The following is a 22282-nucleotide window of genomic DNA, read 5'->3' as shown; positions in this document are numbered from 1 at the left end:
AACACAGAGAATTCGAGGTTTGAGATGAGAAAGGTTTAATTAAAGGGAAAGGGAATGGGGAGGAAAAAAAGAAACAAAAGAAACAATAAGCCTGATCTCTGGATCACAAAGTTAAGCATGATGGAAAGGCCAAGCTGGTCTGTAAGTGTCTGGGTCAAATCAAAATAAATAATAATAAAAAGAAAAGAAAAGAAAAATAAAACTGCTGGAGTGCTGGAGTTACTCACCTTCAGAACTGGGATATAGCCTGGCAGGAGTTTGGGGGATTGAATTCCACCAAAACGTTCTTCAGCACTGGACCCTTAGATACATAAACTGTAATCAGGACAGGACAGACAACAGCAGGCAAGCTGATCTTTTCTGTTTTCTAATCCATTGACATTTTTATTCATTTTATGGTTTTGATTGCTAAAATAACTGTCACAGATGGTACGTTGTGGGGAAAAGTCAACAATGTTTTGACTCATGCTGTAGGTGGATCAGTTCAGAGCCTCACACTCAAATAGAGGTTTGCTTTTATTTTAAAGGAGTGATTAAAACATGGCCTTACTTTTATAGGTATGAGAATTTCTTCCTCTCTAAGCAGAGGAGTGCTACTTAAACATCTTTAAGCTAGACAGAGATCTCAGCATGATAGGTAGTAAAAATTTAGTTCCTAATTCCACAAAAATAACATACAACTTGCTTATCTTAAAGCAAATGAAGAGCTAGAGTAGTGATACTCAGTTCAGACTGAGTTTCCCATTGTTTTCTATGCTGCTACTTCACTGCATTTTGATAACCTGGACTTCTGAAGTCTTTATTATCCAGTATTTTCATTTTAAAATCGGGACAGAAATTGTGGACTTCATAGCTCTATTATCAGGTTTCACTTAGGGGAGCTAAATTTTGTTTGAGGATAAACTTGCACTAAAATCTTCCTTCGTCTGAAAAACACATGAATAATTTTGGTCTTTGATTATACTTCCTTGCTTGTGGATTTGCATTTCTATACGTGCACAGTAGTCTATAATGCTTTATGCAGGCTCATAGTCTTGTAGATTTTTACAGTTACGGAAACGCGTGTCCAAATACTGGTGAGCAGTACAGAGTCTTGGTAGATAATCAGCTTAATTTTCTTCTTCATCTGTTTTCATTTTTCTCATTTTCCCTTGGGGGACTCATCCCTCATCTTATTATAACTTTGTGGCCATTTATTACATAGTTTTGGTACATTGCCTTTGTGGAATTCAGTTATTGCAAATCATAAAGTGATATTTTTACATCCACCTTGTGACACTGACATTTACAAAACTATCTAAATGACCATTGCTTTTAAACGAAGCTAGGAAAAATATACTACAATACCAGATGTTAGTTCTGGTTGAGGAGATTCTCTGACAGAGACAGAATGATTTCATTGTCTAGGGACTGAATCCTCACCTGAGAGGAAAATCACCTCCTTGTTGTAATGATAATTTAATAGAAGTGGCTGGCAGTCAGCCCTCTGCCCCCTCCACTCTCAGCAGCATAGTCTGCCTCTCTGCTGAGAATTTGTGGAGCACATCTTGCTCTTCCAAGATTTATTCATCTTTAAATACTTCATGTATAATGCTACCGCTTTCACGGTAAAGACTGAGAACTATTCAATCAATTCACTGTTAACCAGGGTGTCAAAGCAGCCCCCTAGGAAGTAGAAGTTTGGACATCTTCAGACAAACACAGAAATGGAATGTATATATGCCACATGCTGGAGAAAAATTCCAAGCTGGCAAGTATTAGATCAAAAAAGGGATTGCAGCAGATGCTTCTGCTGTTGTTTAGGGCCAAACCCAGAAGTTATGTCCTGGAAGTTCCTCACCAATGTGAGGAACTGCAGTCATCCTAGATAGAGAAAGTCTCCCCTTCAGAACTGAACAGGTCTTGTATAAATCACAGACAGTTGATTAAGACACCTAAATGAGAGAGAGAGAGTGGCACTTAAAGCCGAAGACAGGCATCCATCTATGGGATTTTCACAAGTTTCTATATGTCTCAATGCAATTTGGAGACTGCAGAATTGATGGCTTGACACAATGCATTTGAAAATCTTACCAGGCTTTACACATTTTACCCAAAAAGCTTAACTTTGAGTTGACCTTTCAGCAAGCAGAGTTGTTTCTTCCCCTCTTCACCCCTCTTTTATACTGCCTTGGCTTCAGCAGTGCTATATGCTTCCTTTATGCTGGAGCACAGAAGAGAAGAGTCATGTCCAAAGAATGTCTCTTTGGATACACATCTCAACTCTGCTTCCAGTTAGAGATGAATTCCAATAGCACTGGTGCCACTGAGATCAAACCTCACTCTGTGCACAGTTGCTGCTCGATATTTATTATAAAAACTTGATTCACCAAGTGGTAAGTAGGCAAAATATATGTACACATCTACAGAAATGGAGTAACCCAAGAGGCTCAGCATCTCTGCAGTCCCTTTAATATTAAAAACACCGAAGGTATGCAGTTATGCGGTGATCCATTTGGGAGTTTACATGTGCTAAGATATATAGATCTAATATTTCACTTTGCAGAAGTGGTTTATTTCCAGCAGTAAATATGATGTTTGTGAAATGAGAATAGGCTATTTCAAACTGTTATAAGCCCACTGAATAATTGAATTATTGCTCATCAGGGGGCGGTGTAATTTGTTACCTGTGTGATTCCAACACTGAATCAAAGTAATTACATTCATGGTGTCATTTAGTGAAATAATGCTGTGAAGGTCTCTATAAAGAGAGAGGCAATTGCTGAAAGGATTTTGTTGAAATAATAGCATCAGTTCAATTGGTCCTCTTGCTTCATTCATTGTTACTTTATTATATAGCTAAATAGCTCATTCAGCTCTGCTTTGCTGGAGTGACAAATATGAGCTTTGGAAACTGTATCTATGGAAGGAAAAATGCATAGCTTCAAAGAGGAAAGCACCAAAAAGTCATCTTTAGTATCACAAATGTGCAAATGGAAAATGGTTGATTAAATTTATAAAAAAGAACACAAAGGCATGTTAATATCCTTTGAAAATTCAGTGGCAATTTCCACTGGAGGTTTGTCTAAAGTAAAAAATTGGTGGGAGACTGTTTGAAACCACAGAGCAGTCATTGCCACATCTCATGAAGAAGGTTCAGAAAACCATGAAAATGGTAATAGAAAATAATAACATAAAATTAAAGAAAAATAAAGAGAATAAGTATTTTGGAGTTATTATTTCACGTCTCTGTAAGTATAAATATATGTATAACTATATATATTCGTGTATGTGAGTATGAAGTGGTTTCTTTTATGTTACTTTATCCACATTTTGCCCTTTAATGCATTCATTACCATGACCTTTCTGTGAGGTAGGACAATTCTACTCTCTCTAGTTTGCAGAAACAAAAATAAAAACTAGAGTTATCTTATAAAAGCTAAATTTATGGCTTATGTCCCCCTTTTTTTTTAAGATCTGTATTATATTTTTCTTTAAGATTTGTAGATACTTTTGCACAAAACCACCACTTTTTTAGGCTTTCTTTAACAATTTGGACCTATCACAACTTAGAGAAGCACATGCAGGAACTAAAGCAATAGAAGGGATGAACTTCATAAATAAGGAATACTAGCTAAAGGAATACTTCATGGAGTGTAATCCACTGAGATGAACTCAATGGCCATTCAGACCTGGGATTTTCTCAGTGATGACCTAAAAGTAACCTGGTTTTAGGCTAAAAGTCACTTGGTTTAGGCTAAATCACTCTTTGCTCCAGGGAGACAAGCTACAGCTTTTAAGGTGTTGTGATGAAGGCATATGGTAGATCACAGAATCACAGAATAATCTAGGTTGGAAGAGACCTCCAAGAATACCTAGTCCAACCTCTGACCTAACACTAACAAGTCCTCCACTAAACCTTATCACCAAGATCTACATCTAAACATCATTTAAAGACCTCCAGGGATGGTGACTCAACCACTTCCCTGGGCAGCCCATTCCAATGCCTAACAACCCTTTCAATAAAGAAGTTCTTCCTAATATCCAACCTATACCTTCCCTGGCACAACTTTGGCCCATTCATTCCCTCTCATCCTATTACCGGGAACATGGGAGAATAGACCAATGCCCCACCTCCCTACAGCCTCCTTTAAGGCTGAGAGCAATAACGTCACCCCTGAGCCTCCTTTTCTCCAGGCTAAACAACCCCAGCTCCCTCAGCCACTCCTCGTAAGACTTGTTCTCCACTTCATAATTATGATATGAAAACACCTCAGTCAGGTCCCTTCTTACAGTGAACTTGTTTCCCTCCACTAGCTTTTATCTTTCTATTCACCCTGACCTAGACTATCTGTTGTGCTAACACCAGGACCAGTACCAGAGACATCCCAGAATTGACCAGGACATCTTGGTAATGGACCTTTTCCAGGGTTTTGAGAGGGTCTTGTGTCTAGTTAGCATGAGAGAGACACATGCCAGTTTCAACAAGCTGTTGAGCACCTCGGTCCAGCAGGAATATTTAATTCCCAGCCAAAGACTGAAACCCTGATAACTGGAGAACTTTTCCCCTAAAAATAGATTTTTTCACATTGTTGGATTCATGTAGCATTTTATATAATTACAGCCCTTGTTGGAAAATTTATGTTCTACAGATCTGGCTTGTAAATCCTACACTTTACAGTACTACTGTGGCTCTGTTATAAGCCCTGACTGCTGAGTCCAGTATTTATTAGCGGGGAAAAGGTGGAAAACAAATCCACACTTTTGAAAGTGTTCCATAATATCACAGTGTTTTAGCAAATTCTGCACTGTTACTTTCATCTGGGGATTTATCACAGTGCCTACACACATCAATATCTGGCCCATATGCATGTATTTTTTTTTTTGAATAAGAACACAAAGTTGTGATCTCTTTTAATAGGAACACAGTTTTCTGGTGTGAGTAATCATTTGGGGAAGCAGTCTTTCTGTCATGTGATGTAAAAATGAGTGACTTTTGCTGAGGGAATATTTTTGGTTCCTTTTGAAAATCTCTCTCTCATATTACATTAAGGTGATCTTCAGGAAACTGACAGTGCCATTCTGCATTATGGTACCTCAGGGCATAACTTCATGCTGATTTTTCCCCATAAGGCAAAACAAGCAGAAACTTTTTTTTCCCTGTGCCTGGCTGCCTGTCCTCTATACCCTTTGTTGGAACAACATCCTAATACATACCACTGAAATAGTCTGTTTTGGAAAGCCACGATCTTCCACTATTTTATACAATCTCAGTAGCACTCTGTTTTCCTAATGTAAGAAGATAATCAAGTGTTTTCCCCATTTACTCTCACAGGGAATCACAGTTTTCTCCTAGTCTCACTATGAGATCCCATGGACTGTATCTGTGGTGTGGAGTGGTTTTGCAAGGTGCACACAACCTCCTTACAGCAAGACTGGGACTAGCAAGCTCATCCTTGAAGCAACCTCACGGCTTGCAAGGTGAAACCCTAAGGCAGGTTCAAAACCTTCCTCAAGAGCACCAGTAATGCCTGCAGACACTCAGCACCATCCACACCAAGGTAGCTTGCCTCTTAAATTTTCTAAAGATACTCTCTTTTTTTTTTTTTTTTTTTTTTTTTTAAGCGATGCAGATATTAGCAGTCTGGGCAAGCCTCCAACACAGGTAATTACATTCAATCATCTTGTATTCTCCTTGCAATTGATCTTAATAGCCATGATGTGACAAGAGTCCATAGACAGTCCTGCAAGTAGACAGCAGCACTACTATATTATTTAAAGCTTTAAATACTAGAATTTAAATACTAGAGTGCATGTGTACGGAAAAAAAAAAAAAAAAAAAAAAAAAAAAAAAAAAAAAAGATGTTTTACATAGGGAAGGACTGGAAAGAAAAGAAATTGTGTAAATTGTGTGGACAAGAAATGTGGCAGAGCTGGGAAGGCAAAAATTACAGCATTTCAGAGCAATTTCAGTGTTCTCCCTAACAAGGACAGAGAATCTCTGCTGATGGTGTAGGTTGGGCTCTCAGTCCCCAGGCTGATTTACCATCCTGGTGAGAATAAGGCAGATGGCAGAGTCCCTCATGGGAGACACTGCTTACATGAGTCTTGAGGACTTAGCAGTGATAAAGGCTTAAAACTCTCACATTGAAAGCACAAAGCCATCTTCATCTTTTCTCCTGCTAATGAAAGCATTTTTGTTCCTGGAGAAAGGTAAATTTTGGAAACAGCTCTGTTTCTGAAACTGTGGGACCAAAAGCTGTAAAAACAGGAGCCCTCCTCCCACCGCCGGTGGCGCAAACTCCATGTGGCATCCTGGCACTCACACACTGGTGTCACCAGGAGACGGTGCTTTCTGAACAAAACCTGGGTGAGAGAAGTTCTTGTTTGAGCATAAATCCCTGATTGCCTCCAAACAAACGGAAAGCTTGTGGTTAAATATATGGTAAATGTGGGTTATTTCCAAACATCCACAGCTCTCTGTTTGATCTGAATGAAACACGTCTGCCAGAGACAGCTGCTTCCAGTCTGCTTGCTGCCAATGATATTTACAATCTCTCTCCTTTTCTTCATTTCTGTCATTTTTTTTTCCTTCTTTCTTCTCTTGTTTTTGTCTTTTATCAAGGTTTTTATCAGAGACGTTGTAACACTCAAATCCTCCTAGATTAAAATCGTATCAGTCCCCTTGGGCTAAATAAGCATCCTTGGCTGCATAGTTCCACTGAATCCTGTGGGCCCAGGCCATTTTATGGGCTTTAAGGCATTGACTTGTTCACCTGGGCCTGGACCCAATACATGCATTTAACAAGCTGAGGACTGCAGGGTTGATGCTCAGATGGTGAAACTTCTGAGCCTGTTTCACTTGAAAAAATAACTCTATTTTTCATATCCTAACAGCCTGATGCCATCCAAGTTTTGTTTTGTTTTTTTTTTTTGGGTGGTTCTGAGGGCATGTTTTGTGCATCATTGGTGGGAGGACTCTGGAAAGAAAAGAGAGAAGAAGAAGTTCTGCAGTTAATCACCCTCAGTAAGCATTCAATCTGCTCAGCCCATTGTGTATTTTAGGAGACCAATAAATATGTGTTATGAGGATTCTAGACACAAAAATTGAATGTTTTTGTAAGCATAAAAATGTACAGTCTGTGCAGGCTGGTTGCCTCTCAGAACTAAAAAAAAGTTTGATCTATGAGACAACACTAATTGTGGGTTTGGTTCAGCCTGAAGGCACACTCATAGGGTATGGTGTAGAATTTGCCCCCTTGAATACATTGATATTGGGAATTCGACTAAGCTGGATTGTGGGCTGTCTTCATACAATGGCTCACAATTGATTTACTGCAGCATGAGTTCCTGCTCATCAGCTCACCCACAGCATCTGACCACAATCACAACAGCAAAGTGAGTGCAATTGCATCGTGGCGGCTGACACACTTTGCTCAGTCTTTGGAGCATATGCCTAGAAGGTAAACTGCAGTAATTCAGTTTCTTGCCATTATCTGCCAAGAACAGCAGTGTAAGCTTTGCAAAAGACACTAAAGGAGTTAGGTTTTCAGTTCTTACTGGGATTTGGAAGCCCTGATTTTTAAAGGCTATTGGATAATATCAGGTAAAAAAAATAAATATATATATATATACACACACATATATAATGTATATATGTATATATATATATATATATATATACACGTGTATATATATATACACTTATATATATATAAATATATATATATTATGTACATAATATATATATATAATTATATAATATTAAATAATATAATTAAATAATAAATTATATATGTATATATAATATATATTATACATATATAATGTATATATGTGTGTGTATATATATATATATATATACAAGGAAGGATCCTAACTAACTGGGAATTTATATCCACAAAGTTTCCAATTCCAAGCAGACAAGGACGTTTTATTGTATGAGGTCTTTATTATCTTAGAAAGCCAAATTCCTTTCTAATGTGTAATTTAATACAAAATAGCTCCTATTTAAGTCTATTCTGGATTCTTCTTCTGAAATCTGCAGATATATTTTGGCTTCAAGTTACAACAGTAAAGTAGGAGTAAAGTAGCCTAGAAATGTAAAGGTGTTAATCAGCAACATCATTCATTTGATTCAGTATTTATTAGCTCATTTATTATGGCTGTTTGTGCTGATATTTGCTTTTATTTTGATAAGACGTAATGCCTTGGACTTAATCATTAGCTGTATTTGACATCACTGATGATAAATGCCTTTAACTTCAACAGTGTAAAACAGGGTTGGGCTTTCAAAAGGATTTATGAAACATAAGACCGATGATGTCAGGCCACTGCTTTTGTGGAAGATGGCCTGTACCTGTGACCATCCTGCCTGCCTGCCTTTCTCCGAATCCTTCGGGAAAGTAGGCTTTCACTGCATGGAAATTAACTGAGCCTTACTGTCTTGTATACTACATATACTGCATTTCCCTGGACCTACATTCAAATTCCATGTTGGAACGACATCTGAGCAAATACCAACACCTTCTCCCTCATGTGATATTGTAGTATATGGGCTAATGGGGAACCATAACTCTTCCTGGTCAGGCCCACAGCGTAGAGTTAGGAATCACTGAACCTCAGTGGATATCTGCTTCACAGCTCAGACAATCATCAGGCTTTTTTAGCAACACCCTAACCCCGTTGACTGCCACTCCTGCTCCTGACAGTCCCAGTCTTAAGCTGCTGATCACCTACAACGAGCTCTTTATGGTTCCAGAGGAAGATGAGGAGATCCAGTGATGTTTATAGTCTTATATATGGCCTGTTCCTTGTTAAACTCAACAGGAGATGCACCTGCCCCTCCTACATGGCTGTGCTGCAGGTAACACACCTGCATTGTTGTTTCTCAGAGGTTCCCTAAAATGAATGTATGCTTTTTTTGTATGGGTTCCTTAATATGAAATGTCACATTCCTGGCAGAAAGTGCATATAGATTGTCTTTTGAAGTGCTTGCAAAGAATGCATGAATAACAAACTAGAGGGTGTGTGTTTTTTTCTTCTTTAGGTTCTCCCATATCTGTGACTAAGTGGTGGAGCATTAGCAAAATTTAGAGAGGGATCTGAAACATGGCACTGTATCTGAGGTTCATTTGTAGAAGGTAAAGTAGCATATGTTATGAGTCAGTTAATCTCTTTAGGGCTTTATCCAGCACAAATTAGGTTCTGTGGTCACTGAGTCACAGCAGGCTGTGGGCCGCTCTAGCCTTGGAGCTTTATTCTGATTCAGCTGCCAAGAAATGAACTGCTCTGTGGGCGCAAAAATTGGCTTACGCTCTGTGAGCTGCAGCCAGACATGTGCGCATCCAAAGGCAGCTCCTCTCTCCACATACAGCTACATGATTTCTTTCTCACCTGCTCTCCAACAACCCAGATGAGTCTTAACACAGACTCTGTAAAGGAGGTGTTCATTCAGTCTCATTAGAAATCAGCAAAGGTTTTAAAAGATGTGGAAGTCCTCACTGTTTTGGTAATTTACAATTAGCCAAGGCAAATGCACTGCAAAAGGATTAGATCTGTGTTGCTGCTAGAAGCAGGAATTGTCTTTCTTTCTTTCCTTCTTTCTTTCTTTCTTTCTTTCCTTCCTTCTTCCTTTCTTTCTTCCTTCCTTTCTTTCTTTCTTTCTTTCTTTCTTTCTTTCTTTCTTTCTTTCTTTCTTTCTTTCTTTCTTTCTTTCTTTCTTTCTTTCTTTCTTTTTCTTTCTTTCCTTCTTTCTTTTTCTTTCTTTCTTTCTTTCTTTCTTTCTTTCTTTCTTTCTTTCTTTCTTTCTTTCTTTCTTTCTTTCTTTCCTTCTTTCCTTCTTTCCTTCTTTCCTTCTTTCCTTCTTTCCTTCTTTCCTTCTTTCCTTCTTTCCTTCTTGTATCAGGATTTCTGGTCCTATGTACAACTTTCTCCTTCCTCACCAATTCCTTGACCTTAGTAAAGTACATATGATCTCTGCGCTATATATTAAACATTATAAATAAGGCAATAGATATTTGCATATGTCACAGCAGTAGCACTGAGATCAAATGAGTACTTACTCTTTGCACAAACTACAACAAAAATCATTTTACTGTTGCCATATTTATTGTCACCATGTTATTTATTAATGCCATTCATATGAATTAATGAATATTAAAAGCATCACTTAATCCTTTTCATTTCTAATCTCTAATTTGTTTAAGTGAACTTACATGAAGAAGTGGTTCTTTCTGATATGCTGAAGTATGAAACATAATGGATGTGCACAGCTGTGACATCCTGAGCATACCAAACATTACCTTTGCATCAACAGCAAGAAGTTGTTGTCACTGCAGCTTTACAGTAACCACAGCTTGGCCAGAAGTATTGTCAGAGGAAGACAGACACTGGACCAAATCCCACCCTCTTACAAACACATTGAGAACTCATTTCGGGACACCTGGGGCAAGAGCTGAAGAAACAGGCAGACTGTTGACACATTATTTCAACAGAGCAACCCCCAGCCCTGCCTTGCCTGTCTGCAGTCAAGCGCCTAAAGCTGTGATGATGCACGTCTTGGACTCCTGCATCCCAGTTCAGGTTCAAGCACATCTCTTGCTTAGGGCCATTTGGGATTGAAAAACTTGGTGTCTTTTCATGTAAAGCAACCTGAGAGAGCTGATCTGGTGGGTGTGCTCGGATCACACTCGCATATGCTGGTAGTCCTGACTTCAGCATGAAGCACAGTAGCCACCACCACTTCAGCTCAAAAGCACAGCCAGAAGAAGTACCATTTTCTTAGTGCTTGGCACCTTAAAGACATGCCATAAGTAGGTGCAAAATGACCACCCACAGTATGATTTACAGTTAAGAAAGGCAGAGGTTGTACTTATCAGAGAAAGAATGGAATGAGAAGGCTATTTGTGCCTCTCTTCCTTGCGTTACTGCTGTTTCCAAGTATCTGTGTTCATGCCGGATGGTACCACAGCTTCCCAAGTCCATTTTTCATAAATAGGACTGATTGCAATGTATGAAGTGCAGGACAAATGTAACTGTAAAACAAGGACCTTCTTTAGCCAGCCTTTTTACCCTATGTATGCAGCAGATATGCAGCAGCCTAAAAGAACCTGTGGGATAGTGAACCCAAGTATCATAACATGAAAAAATCTAGTAGATAACTTACATATTTCCAACTTTAATTTGGCAAAGCACATGCTTTATTTGTGAGTAATTTTGAGTTTTTCTACTCTTCACCCAATAGTAATTGCAGAAATATACTCTAACTTAAATGTGTGCATTTGTTTACAGGATATTTTTTTTTTTTTTCTGTCAGAGCCTGAGAGACTGGCCCTCATACATCCCTTTTGCTTCACTGCTCAAATCAGTTTGTAAATATTCCGTCTGGCATTGGTAACCCTTCATGACATTTTTCATCTGCAGAAGCTGTAACCTACACAGAAGAGGTTGCCTCAAAAGTATTAATGTACTTTTGGCAAGTCTTAGCTTGAGACAATCACAAACTAAATTTTATTTACTACTGCATTTGATAGAGTTTTCTGCCATCTTTAAGGAGTGCTTATCTTCTCCTTTTTATATACATTGTACACAGTACCTCTACTTTTGCTTTAAAATAAGAGCAATAAAAAAGAAAGCTTTCAGCCTTTGCACTGGAGCTGGTGAACTGCAGCTCCATCATGAGTATTGGTTCAGCATTAGATGTTATGTACCCCCTGCAATTAATGCAGCTGCAAGAGCAGTGGCAAAAACATAATACAAAATCATCCACATGAAACATAAAAGAGCCCAATAATTTAAGAATGTTGCTTTTGAATCTATATTAAGCACTGTCCAGGGAAAAAGCATTTGCTGAGCCCTATTCACTTTGCAGTTAAATCAAAATTAGGATAGGATAAAATGGTTCTTATCAATTAACTTTTACTTTAATCTTTACAGGCCTGATGGAGAAAATAGATAGTGAGTCCCAAAACATAATTCTAAGTAACCACTAAGGACAGGACAGGACAGCAAGATTCAGCAGCACAAGCAGCAGGTTTGGGCGAGGTCACTGGAAAGAGTGGAGGTTTTAGAGCAGAACTATGTTGTAAACAGCTGGCGGGGGCTACTTGAGCACTGTACTCACAGCAACACTACTAACCATATGTGATTTCTTGATATGGCTCTTCCTTTCATCACCAGGGTAAAATGGAAGGAGCCTTTGATTAAGACCTTTGATTAAATGGAACTGGAATGTGAGAGGATGAGAATACAGACAATAAAACCTTGCCTTTTTTTTTTTTTTTTTTTTTTCTAATTTGCTTACCTAACACTAAGCCTCCAAATCCATACTTAGAGGGGCAGCAAAAAAATCCCCATCAAAATGTATTCTTTTGCAACAGGAAACTAGGGGCTGGATTGAATAAACATTTTTAAGGTAAGCATTTGCTTTCCCTAATAAGAAAAATCTTGATTTTTATGTAGGAGTGAAAAATCAAAACTCCCAAATCATCAGTGTATTCAGGTTCTTAGTATTCAGTTATACTTATGAGATGCCTAAAGCTTCCCAAGAATATTTCATGTCTCTTTTACATGGAAAGTAAAAAACATTTTCCTCTAACTGTCTTATTTAGATATCCAGGGTGAGTTTACTGAGGACCATGAAAAGATGAGCCTGAGTCCCTTCCAGTAGCACTACCTGCCGCAGCCATGGCATCAGGGTGATGTGACAGGGAAGGGCAATGTGTCCAGTGGTCTCTCACCTCCATGCACATCACTGCAGCCCCAAACCCTAAGCTTGGCACTGAAGCAAACTGATTTCCTGTCAGGGAAACCAAAAGGACCTGGCCCTTTGTCTTAAGAATTTACCTGGTGCAGTTTTAGGTTCTCAGGTTTGAATCAGTCTGAAATACACATAACCAACATGGGATGTGACTATCTGGAAAAGGTGCCCAATAGCCCAAGGAACCAGCTTACAAGAGGGAAATCATGTATGTTTCTGCAGTGGTCAGAGGTTTGACTGTACTGTACCTATCTTCAAAGAAGCCACCTCTCTGCCTCCAGAATAATGCTGGGATCCCTCCCTTTACCACATTTCAAGGAGTATGGTGTTGCACAGACACACAGAACAGCCTTTTTGTTAAAACCAAAAAATAATTTAGGGGGGATCTTGGCACGGGGCAATGCTTGCATGGGAAATAAAATCTCCCAGCGAAACAGCTGGTCTCTGTCTGGTGGTGACAGGAGTCTCCATTGCTACCGTACCTGGTATGTGCAGCAGCATCTTCATATGGGTAAAGAGAGACATCCCAAAGCTCTGTTCTGAACAGTTCTCATAAACAATCTAGCCATAGTCTTATGTCACCATCCCAGCACATCCATAATTTTTCTTGACTGCATACTAAAGACTGTTCTTTGTGACAGTTTCTGCAGGAAGAGCATCTAGTGAGTGTTTACTAATGTGATATCTATGTAAAATTTGGTTACTTCTAAAACTGGAATGTATCGGGCTATCTTTGGGACACTCCACTCTGAATGTTAACTTTTAAGCACACCAAGTGGACTAGACATAGCATTCCTTTAGCCAAGGAATATCTAGAATTGTTCTGGAGATCTCCTGTGATAGCCAAATACGCAACTGTGAAGCTTCAGTCAATCATCAAGTCTGAAGTTGTTGTCTCAAATTGTCCATTGTCCCAAACCAACCCACTGTTTCCCTCCTGCGAGTTACAAGCCAGGAGCTCCTGGACCATGCAAGGAATTAACGACTTAGGTGCACCAGATTTGCACAGCCCTGATACCCAGCTAAACTACAATCTTAACTAAAGAGAAAACTTGATTTTCATACTCAAGCCTTAGTTGCGTCCCACAATGGTGTGCTCAGTGGTATTAAGCTGAATGCCTGTAGAAAGTCTTTGTGCCACAGGGTAGACTCCTCTTTCCCCATGTGTCTGCTTTACCACAATTTAGCAACTCAGAAGTGTTGTCATGCATAGTGAGCACAGCATGCTGCGCTGGGTCTCCTTTCCCTTTGAAATATAATCTAAAAGCCATGAAAGAATATTCTGATTTTTACCTATCAGCATATAACTTTGTTCAAATTGGGTCAGACCATCATGCAAATACGTGAGGATCAGCCCATCACTGTGGAAAGAAAAGCCTGGGGAAAAGAAATAGACTTAGAGATGACTTCATATTCCTTCAGGCTTTCATAGGGGCAGAGACACAGAAAAAGAAGCAGCATTTATAGTTTGGGGTCCTGCTTTGCATAGCATCTGAGCACCCAGATACACATTCAATATCACTGATGTTTGAGAAATTAGGCCAGAAATCACGCTGCCCCTGCTCTGATAGGAGTGACAGGTGCCTTCTCAGATGACAGCTGAAATGCTCTCTCTGTGCTGGCAGGGCAGAGCCCTGGGCTTTTCATCCTGAATATATTCTTTACCAAAGCAACAGATTTGGGTTTGGTTACATCTTTTATGAAATAAAAGCACTTTTTCAATAAATTAATCAGAAGCTTCAGGGGATTTAAGGCTTTTAAAAGCAGATCAGTTCTTTTGCAATTCCCTTCTGAGAGCTTCAAAACTGGATTTCTTCCCATTCAATTTTTCATATTTCCATTTTGCAAAATTGAAGAGTCCTGAGCCAATGCAAAGACAGAATCTGTGCTTGTTCTGTGAAATTATGTTCAGAGTCTCGAACAGAATTTGCCAAAGGCCTCGCTGCCACTGTCCATGGGGTCTGATGACTGCAGTAGGGAGAGAGAGAACAGTCCAACAGACAGGAGAATTACAACAGATCTTTGGGTCTGGGGCCTGTGGCATCCTTGATTCAAAGAGCTGTGGCAAGGAGTCACAGCCACCACAGATCATAGATGCCTGAATCATGATTTGTCCTGCTTATTAAAAATCTCTACATACCACCATGCCTCAAATTGCCCTTCCAAGCTTGGACAAGGTGAATAATCAGCAGAGCTCGTGCAATGTCTTCTGAGATACTCTGTGCACCTGGAGAACTCACTTTTCCAAAGCCATCTTTAGGCCAAGTTGGCTGCTCCTGATGACTACAATGAACTGCACCCATTGCTTTGAAGCTTCTTGCTGTTGCTCAGGAAGCCATTTCAGAGTTAATAACTGTCTCATACTGAGAAATAAAGGGCACTGAGATGTTACAGAAGCCATCAATAGATCGAATGAGGGATAGCAGGTTCAGGCAGAGCCTGGAATGGCAGCTAGGGGTATACCCTCTGCTGTACTAAAATAGATGAAGGCAGTATATGGAGTTAGTTTTGAGCACTTTCCTTGTCAGCTATTATCGTAGTACCCTTTTGTGTGGGGATACCCAAAGAGGATAACAGAAGCCCTTACAATACCACAAAAACAGCCTGCACATCATATACTGCATGATTTCAAAGGATTTTCCATAAAACAGGTGCACAAAAGGCAGGTTATTTGGGGTCTTTTAGATCTTTTGCTGTTCACACAGTAAAAATCAAGGCAAAGGAGACACAAGGGCACTGTCATAGCTCATATAGCTTTTACAACAAATACACAAATGTACCATTTCCAGCTGTATATCTTCAGTCACACTTGTCTGATTTCTGGTTGTTTGTATAATATATAGTGTCCTGTGGACCATCAGAGGTCTCAAAAGCACTTTGAAGTTCTACTGCCGAGATACCTGACATGGACACAGATGAGAAGTGAATATTGTTTCAGCATGGCCTTGATTCAAACAAGTGTTTAGACAGAGTACTCACGGTATGAAATAGCATTTAAGAGCTTGAAAATCCTTGTTAATATTAATGAAAAGTACAAAAGACCTTTGTAGCTATGCAAACAACAATTATGGTACTGGAGGAGTGTTTAGACTGAAGACAATAGCGTGAAGGAAAATCGTTAAATGAGCCTACAAGTTATGAGCAATGTCTAGTCTCCTGATGCTCCGACTCCCTTAGAAAGTTTAATGTCTGACAGTTCCAAGTTCGCTTTTTCTTTTGATTAATGCTCTTTTTTTTTTTTTTTTTTTTTTTTTTTTTTAACAAGCACAAGACCTCAGTAGTCTTTAGCAGGAAATCTCACAAGACCCAAAGTCGATAAAAGCTGAAAAGAAAATCATGGTAAAGGCTTTTCTTTTAGAATCCCTTGGCCACAGAAAAACTTTGCATTTGCCAAGAATATATACTGTAAGTAAGGGTGTTCGTATGCAGTAGGGAGAGAGAAAAGAACAGTCCAACAGATGTGGGTATCACAGCAGATCTTTGGGTTTGGGGCCTGGCAGTCTATGGAAAATTTCTCAGGGATTTGCAGAAGGTAACTAAGAAATGTGGGGCTTTTGTTAGTAGGCTAGGATACAATATACGGAGGTCTATAGTTCCACAGAAAACACCTTAAAAGTTCAGAACTGAAAGAAGTTTAAACCCACAAGAGCGGCAGCGGGACACATGAAAGAGAGATGGAATGTATGATAATGTAAGTTATAAAATTGTTAATATCCAGAAACCTTAAAGATAAACTAGTGTCCATGTAAACTCTTCATGAAAGATGACTAACAATTTGAGAACATGCAGGCTAAGAAAAAAAGGGTAACAATTCATACATGCATCTGAAACTCACATTGTACTGGCAATTTATGTCAGCATGTTAAATAAAAATAAGCTACAGTATAGACAGTCAAGGGACCTATATCTGCAAATAATGGATTATGCTAGAGGTGAACAAAATTTGGAATTCATCTTAAAGGAAAACAAATATGTCAGCATTTGTTTTGTTATTTGTGCTGCATGCTGACAAAAATTTTGAACTAAGAAAAATTTTATACAGATTTCCAGCAATATGAAAATTTTCTTTTGTCATTGTCATTTGGAATAAAATATTTTGACTGAAATTCTGTTGAACAGCTTCACCATTGATTACTGATATGATCTCACATGCTTTGTTTGGAATTACTTTAATATACCCGTAGGATGCTATCCATTATAATACCTCACCACACAGGCATTATATCTCAGGAGAATGATGCCCACGTTCCCTTTCACAAATTGGATAGCTTTATTATCTTTTATGATGCACCAGAGTTGGATGATTTTTACCTTGAAACATAGAGCATACTCACAAGGAAATCTATTTCATCTTATGAAAGAAAGAAACCATCCTTTGGAGACCACTTGATAGATCATCAGAGATGATAACCACTCATACTGCTGTCTCATGCACCAACACATACAGCAGGAATGCAGTGTGACAGTTTCCTAAAAAGCAAATTAAATCTTGAGATGCTTTTAAACAGAATAAAACACTTTTACCTGAGCTGAACCAACCCAAAACAAGATAATTCTATTTACCTGGGCTGAACCTATCCAAACCAAATAATTCTACTGGACCTCTGAAAAGGCAAGATAGTTTGTTTTCTAAAACAGAACTTAAAAACCAAAAATATTTTGACATTGTAGAAACAACACTTTTAACCTAAAAATAATTCCAATAAGTTTTACTTGCAAATTCTATCAAACCCCAAATCAGACTTTGTTTACAGATTTTATTTTCATTTGGCACCATTTTTATGCATGCAATAACTTTGTGGGAGTGATAGTAGATTTATATTATGTCCTTAAAAGGTATCAGCAGCTGCTGTTTATCATGGAATTCATTAAATATTGTTCTTTCACCTGCAGGGAAGGAAATTACATTCCTTTATGGAAGAAACTGCCTGATGGCAGCACCAGCTGATGCCCAGGACAAGTGAGAAGGAAGCTCAGCATGGCTGGTTTGTGTGGGCCATATCCAGCCCCACAAGTAGCAGGACAGGGTTTGCAAACACCCTTGGTGACTGAGCTTTGTATTGAGACAAAAGCCAACAGTGAACAGAAGAAACATTTTTGTGTAGGTGGCCCTGAAAGAAGGCCAAAGTTAAAGGTCCTTGAGGTACCGGATTTTAAACCGTGTTCATAAACTGCCTCTAGTGGTTTCTGACAAATCTGAGGAAGCATAACTTTGTGGATATACATTGTAAATAAGCAAGACAGCACCGAAAAAGCCTGTCTGATTCCTGTCATCAGTTTCTCCTCCTAATGGAAACAACCTGGCCGGGCCCCAGATGCTAACTGTTCAGGTCAGAGGGACAACAGTATAAATGTTTGCAATAAAGGACTTCTGGGCTCAGAACACATTTGTTTAATCAAAAAGATTTGTGAAGTGATCAAAGAAATTACTCTAACAAGAGCCATACAGTTTGTAGAGATTAGGCAAGTTGTCCAGGCCTAGCAGCAGAACCATCTTTAAAGCCCACCATTGTAAATTCCGCTGCTTTCAGCAGAAATTAGGGGTGCACTTAACAGTCAAGATCTACAATACTTAAAAGGACAATCTCACACAAATGCTTTCTGGCCAAAGCAGATATAGGCCAAAATTCTGTTTGCACAAAGAAGTCAGGAAAGAGTTATGGACAGTAACCATGTTTGTCAAATCAAGATAATTGGCAACAAGCTAAAACATGAAAAGAGATGCAGCTCTCTTAATGAATGACTACTTTTTTTTTTTTTTTTTTTTTTTTTTTTTTTTTTTTACAAATTGTCAGTCTGCTGCTGATTTATGAACAGATAGGTATGGAACATAAAATGATCCCTGACAGATGGGAAAAGAGAATTCTTTATTGTGTGAATATTAATTACATCATTATTTTGCTTCTTTCCACTTCTCCTGCTTTCTGCTCATCTTTACTGGAGTGGTTAAAAGTAATTTAAATATTAAAAAAAAAAAAATCAGCTCAGATTGAGATCCATGCTACAGTTAATCACAATGTGTTCTCTTTACCAGTCATAGTTTTCACTCTGGACATGCCTTACATGTATACATTAATGATGCTTCCAGTGACCTGGATAGCCAGAACAGCCCTACAGATTTAGAAGAGATGCTGTAACATAAAGGAAGTACATCTGAGTAAACAAGACTCTGGCACGTCTATTTGAAATCCAATTATTTCTCTGCTGAGTGGGAAAAACTATGTAGCTCCATTTATTATGAAAGAATGTCAGAACACAGCTACATGAATGGAAAACTTCATGTGAAGCGCTTTTTCTTCTATGCACACACACTTTCATGTTACCAGCTTATACAGGTTCTCTGAACAAACACAGCCCATTAAAAAAGCTCCCCCTTCCAAGCAGCACCACGTTCAGATAATACTTGTAAAAGGACCTGTGGGAATGGGAAACCAAACACTAGAGATGCCAATGCCTGTCACTTCAGAAAGATTCTGGCTGAATTTTCAAAACAGCAAAGTGTCAGAGCCACCTGAACACCACTGACTAGAATGGGACTTCGGCTCCTTTGAAATGTTGAGCTTTGTGCTCAGTCACTCAACAGAGAGACTTTTTACAACATCAGAGAGAATACAGGAGAAGGGGAGGAGGGAATCAGGGCCCGAATCTAAATTTCTGGCACTGTAAATCATGTTTTGCATTAAATTGCTTAATGCTGGTTAATAAGGTGATCGATAATTAAAGGCATTCTGATGGGAGTGCTGCGAAAAATGGAATCACCTTCTTACTTCCCATCCCTCTGAAGATCAGTCCTTGTTCTTGGTGTTCATTTTGCAGTTTGCCAAGGAAAGGCCACACAGTGAGAGCTGAAAGAATTATCAAGTGGAATGATTAATGTTGTGAATATGATATGTAGGGAGAGCTTTATCATGAGGATATATAGAAAAGTCTTATGGCTGATGATATCCAGGCAGTCCAATCTGAACTGTACCCACCACGGAAATATTAATGACTTTAACTGATGTTCTGCATTTTGAATGTCTTTCAAAACTGTGCCCTCTCAGAACTGGAAAGGACTTGGTGTCATTTTGTAATTTACACAGCAAAGAGACTTTGTTCATCTGTGGTGTCAAAGGTAATTTTTGGGGTAATGAGATTTTAGATCGGCCATTTATTCAACTAAATAAACAGACTACATTCAGCTTGTGAAAATGGCCAAGAGATTAGTTTGAAATGTGCAAATGAAGGAATGGCATCTGGAGGAAGTATTATGTACTACAGCGTGCAGGAAAACCTGCACACTTAGAAAAGCCAGAAACTTTTCTATTACGTGGTGTCAATTTGTTAGATCCAGACAGGTTGTATCCCTTAGGTATACCAGACAGCTTTCAACCATTCAGACTAATGGAGTAATTGATAGCAATACCTAGTTGTCAACTTTGATGTGAAGTATGAACAGGGGAGAAGACACTTCTGGAAGACTTCACTGGTGAGGAGAAGAAGGTAATATGGGTTGGAAGCCCGGCCTGTGCTCCTGCCCTGTGTGGGAAGGTGAGCAGCGAGCATAGAACTGCCTGCCCTTCCCTTCATCTGCTGCAGCCTGACCCACTCTCTTCATGCCCTCCTCCCACTCCATATGGTTTGCCCCATGCCTTTTTCTCACCCTTGCCACACCGGTTTCCATTCAGGCTCCCCACCCCAATCCTTGCTGTCAGTGACCAGCCATGTCCAGTTCCCATTTCCCTGCTCCATCTCGTGCTCCAGTCTCCTTGCCTGGTTGATCCCAGGTCCCTCCCAACTTGTCCTTGTCAGGTCCCTCCCAACAGGTCCTTGTCCAATGCATCCCCACCTCAACTCCAGTGCACCAGAGATCTGCTCCTTGCCCTCTCATTCCAACCCATATCCTCCGGGTCCTGTTTGCATTCATTCTTCATTGTTTCTTTGTCAAGACCCAGTAATTCTGCTCCCTTCGTGTCCACTCTCCATACCACAGTCCAGGTCTGCTGGAAGCTGCTGCCCTGAGAACTGCTAAGGGAAAAGGACATTAGAAAGAGTACAGGAAGGACAAAGTTTGATTTCATTTCTGGTACCCTGCACACCCTGTCCCCAAGCAGACAGTGCTACACTTACAGGCACAGTCTTATTACAGGAAGTATCAGATATTCTTAATAGAATAAAAATATGAAACAACAATAAATTGTGCATCTCATCTCCATTACTGAGATATTTCTTTAGAGCCCTGCTCCTTAGGCAGAAGAGGTGCGTATAAATAAGACTCTTTTGGAAAATTTCCTGGACACAAACTGCCATCTTAAGTTTACTCACAGGAGCTCAGGAAGAGAGCTACAAATACAAGAGGCAGCCTTTTTGAGAAAAACAACCAAAGCAGATTGGTGAAATTCACCAGAGATATTCTGAAAGCACCAGAGTTTTTCCTGAAAGGGAGCAGAAGTGGATTTAAAGGCTGAGGAGGAAGAATGTAGTATACTGAGCCATGGAAACACTGGGGAAAATGAAGAGACAGCCAGTATATCCAAACCTTCCATAAATTTTATTTTACTGCTGACACAAGAGATATCAGGAAAAGAAGTTGGGAAAAGCATTGAGGGACAGCATGAAAGAAAAGGGGCTTGCCCTTGGCATCACAGAAGTATTCTGCTTTTCTCAAAAGCATTTTACCAGCTCCCCTGCAATGCTCCCTCCTCCCCAGCAGCAAAGGTTGATTTGTGCAATCTCTTCCTAGGGGTTGCAGTGGAACCTATATCTCCTTTCTGGTTCTTAAGGGATCGGTATCTTGCTTCTTCTTTATAGACCTTTCTTCCTTAAAGGGACTTTTTCCCCAGACCCAGCAATACTATAAATGCAGAAGAATCAGAGCCAAGTTAACATGTTGAAGACATCATTATACGTAATATTATGGAAACCTACATTTAGGGAATGCACAGAAACTCAGCTCTGCCTGGGGATATGCTACATAAATAAGAGCTGTGACATTTTAAAGTTGGCGGTCTCAATTTAGACCGAGAATAGTAGTATGACTGTCTATCACTCCTCTGCCTGTATACAGATCCCTGGCTGAACAGACACATTTTGGTAGGAGTGATGACTCAGAATAACTCCAATTTCTACTTGTGGGACCAATCATGTCTCCATTGCCCCTGCCAGTGGACGATGTAGCTTTCATTTGACAGGAATTTCTGCCAAGATGACAAAATGATTGTTCCTATTCCTCCACTATGAGAAAAGCTGTGCTTGTGTGGCAGTATGTATTTCTTTGGCGAATGAACTGATACAATCCCCGTGAGTTTGCCTGTGAACCTTCCTGGTTTCTTTCTCTATGCTGGAGGACATTTGCATAAATATAATAAGCAATACAACATTATAAGCTTAAGAGAGAAACTGCATGCTGTGTTTTTCAGTTCACCAAAGGCCATATCCTTTGGCAGGGATAAATCTCCTGATGCTTTTCCTCAAGAGCTCAGAATGCTGAACAATAGAAAATTAACAAGGTAACTTTCCCCAGATGACAGGTGAAGTTACATTCCTTAAGCTAGTTTTTCCTTT

General features: G+C 39.4%; 1 long non-coding RNA gene across 1 annotated transcript; it reads right to left on the bottom strand.

Annotated features, from left to right (window-relative positions):
• Positions 1-251: 251 nt before the first annotated feature.
• On the bottom strand, positions 252-20167 carry LOC309879565. The gene is made up of 3 exons (XR_014317765.1): positions 20145-20167; positions 19507-19584; positions 252-301 (listed from the first exon to the last, which is right to left on the bottom strand). It is a non-coding gene; the product is annotated as an uncharacterized lncRNA (long non-coding RNA).
• Between the last annotated feature and the right edge of the window lie 2115 nt (positions 20168-22282).

Source organism: Aythya marila (genome assembly GCF_965140915.1).
Source record: "Aythya marila genome assembly, chromosome: 1".
Lineage (NCBI taxonomy): Eukaryota > Metazoa > Chordata > Aves > Anseriformes > Anatidae > Aythya > Aythya marila.
Note: the sequence above shows the minus strand (reverse complement) of the source record. Positions and strands in the feature narration are given on the sequence as shown.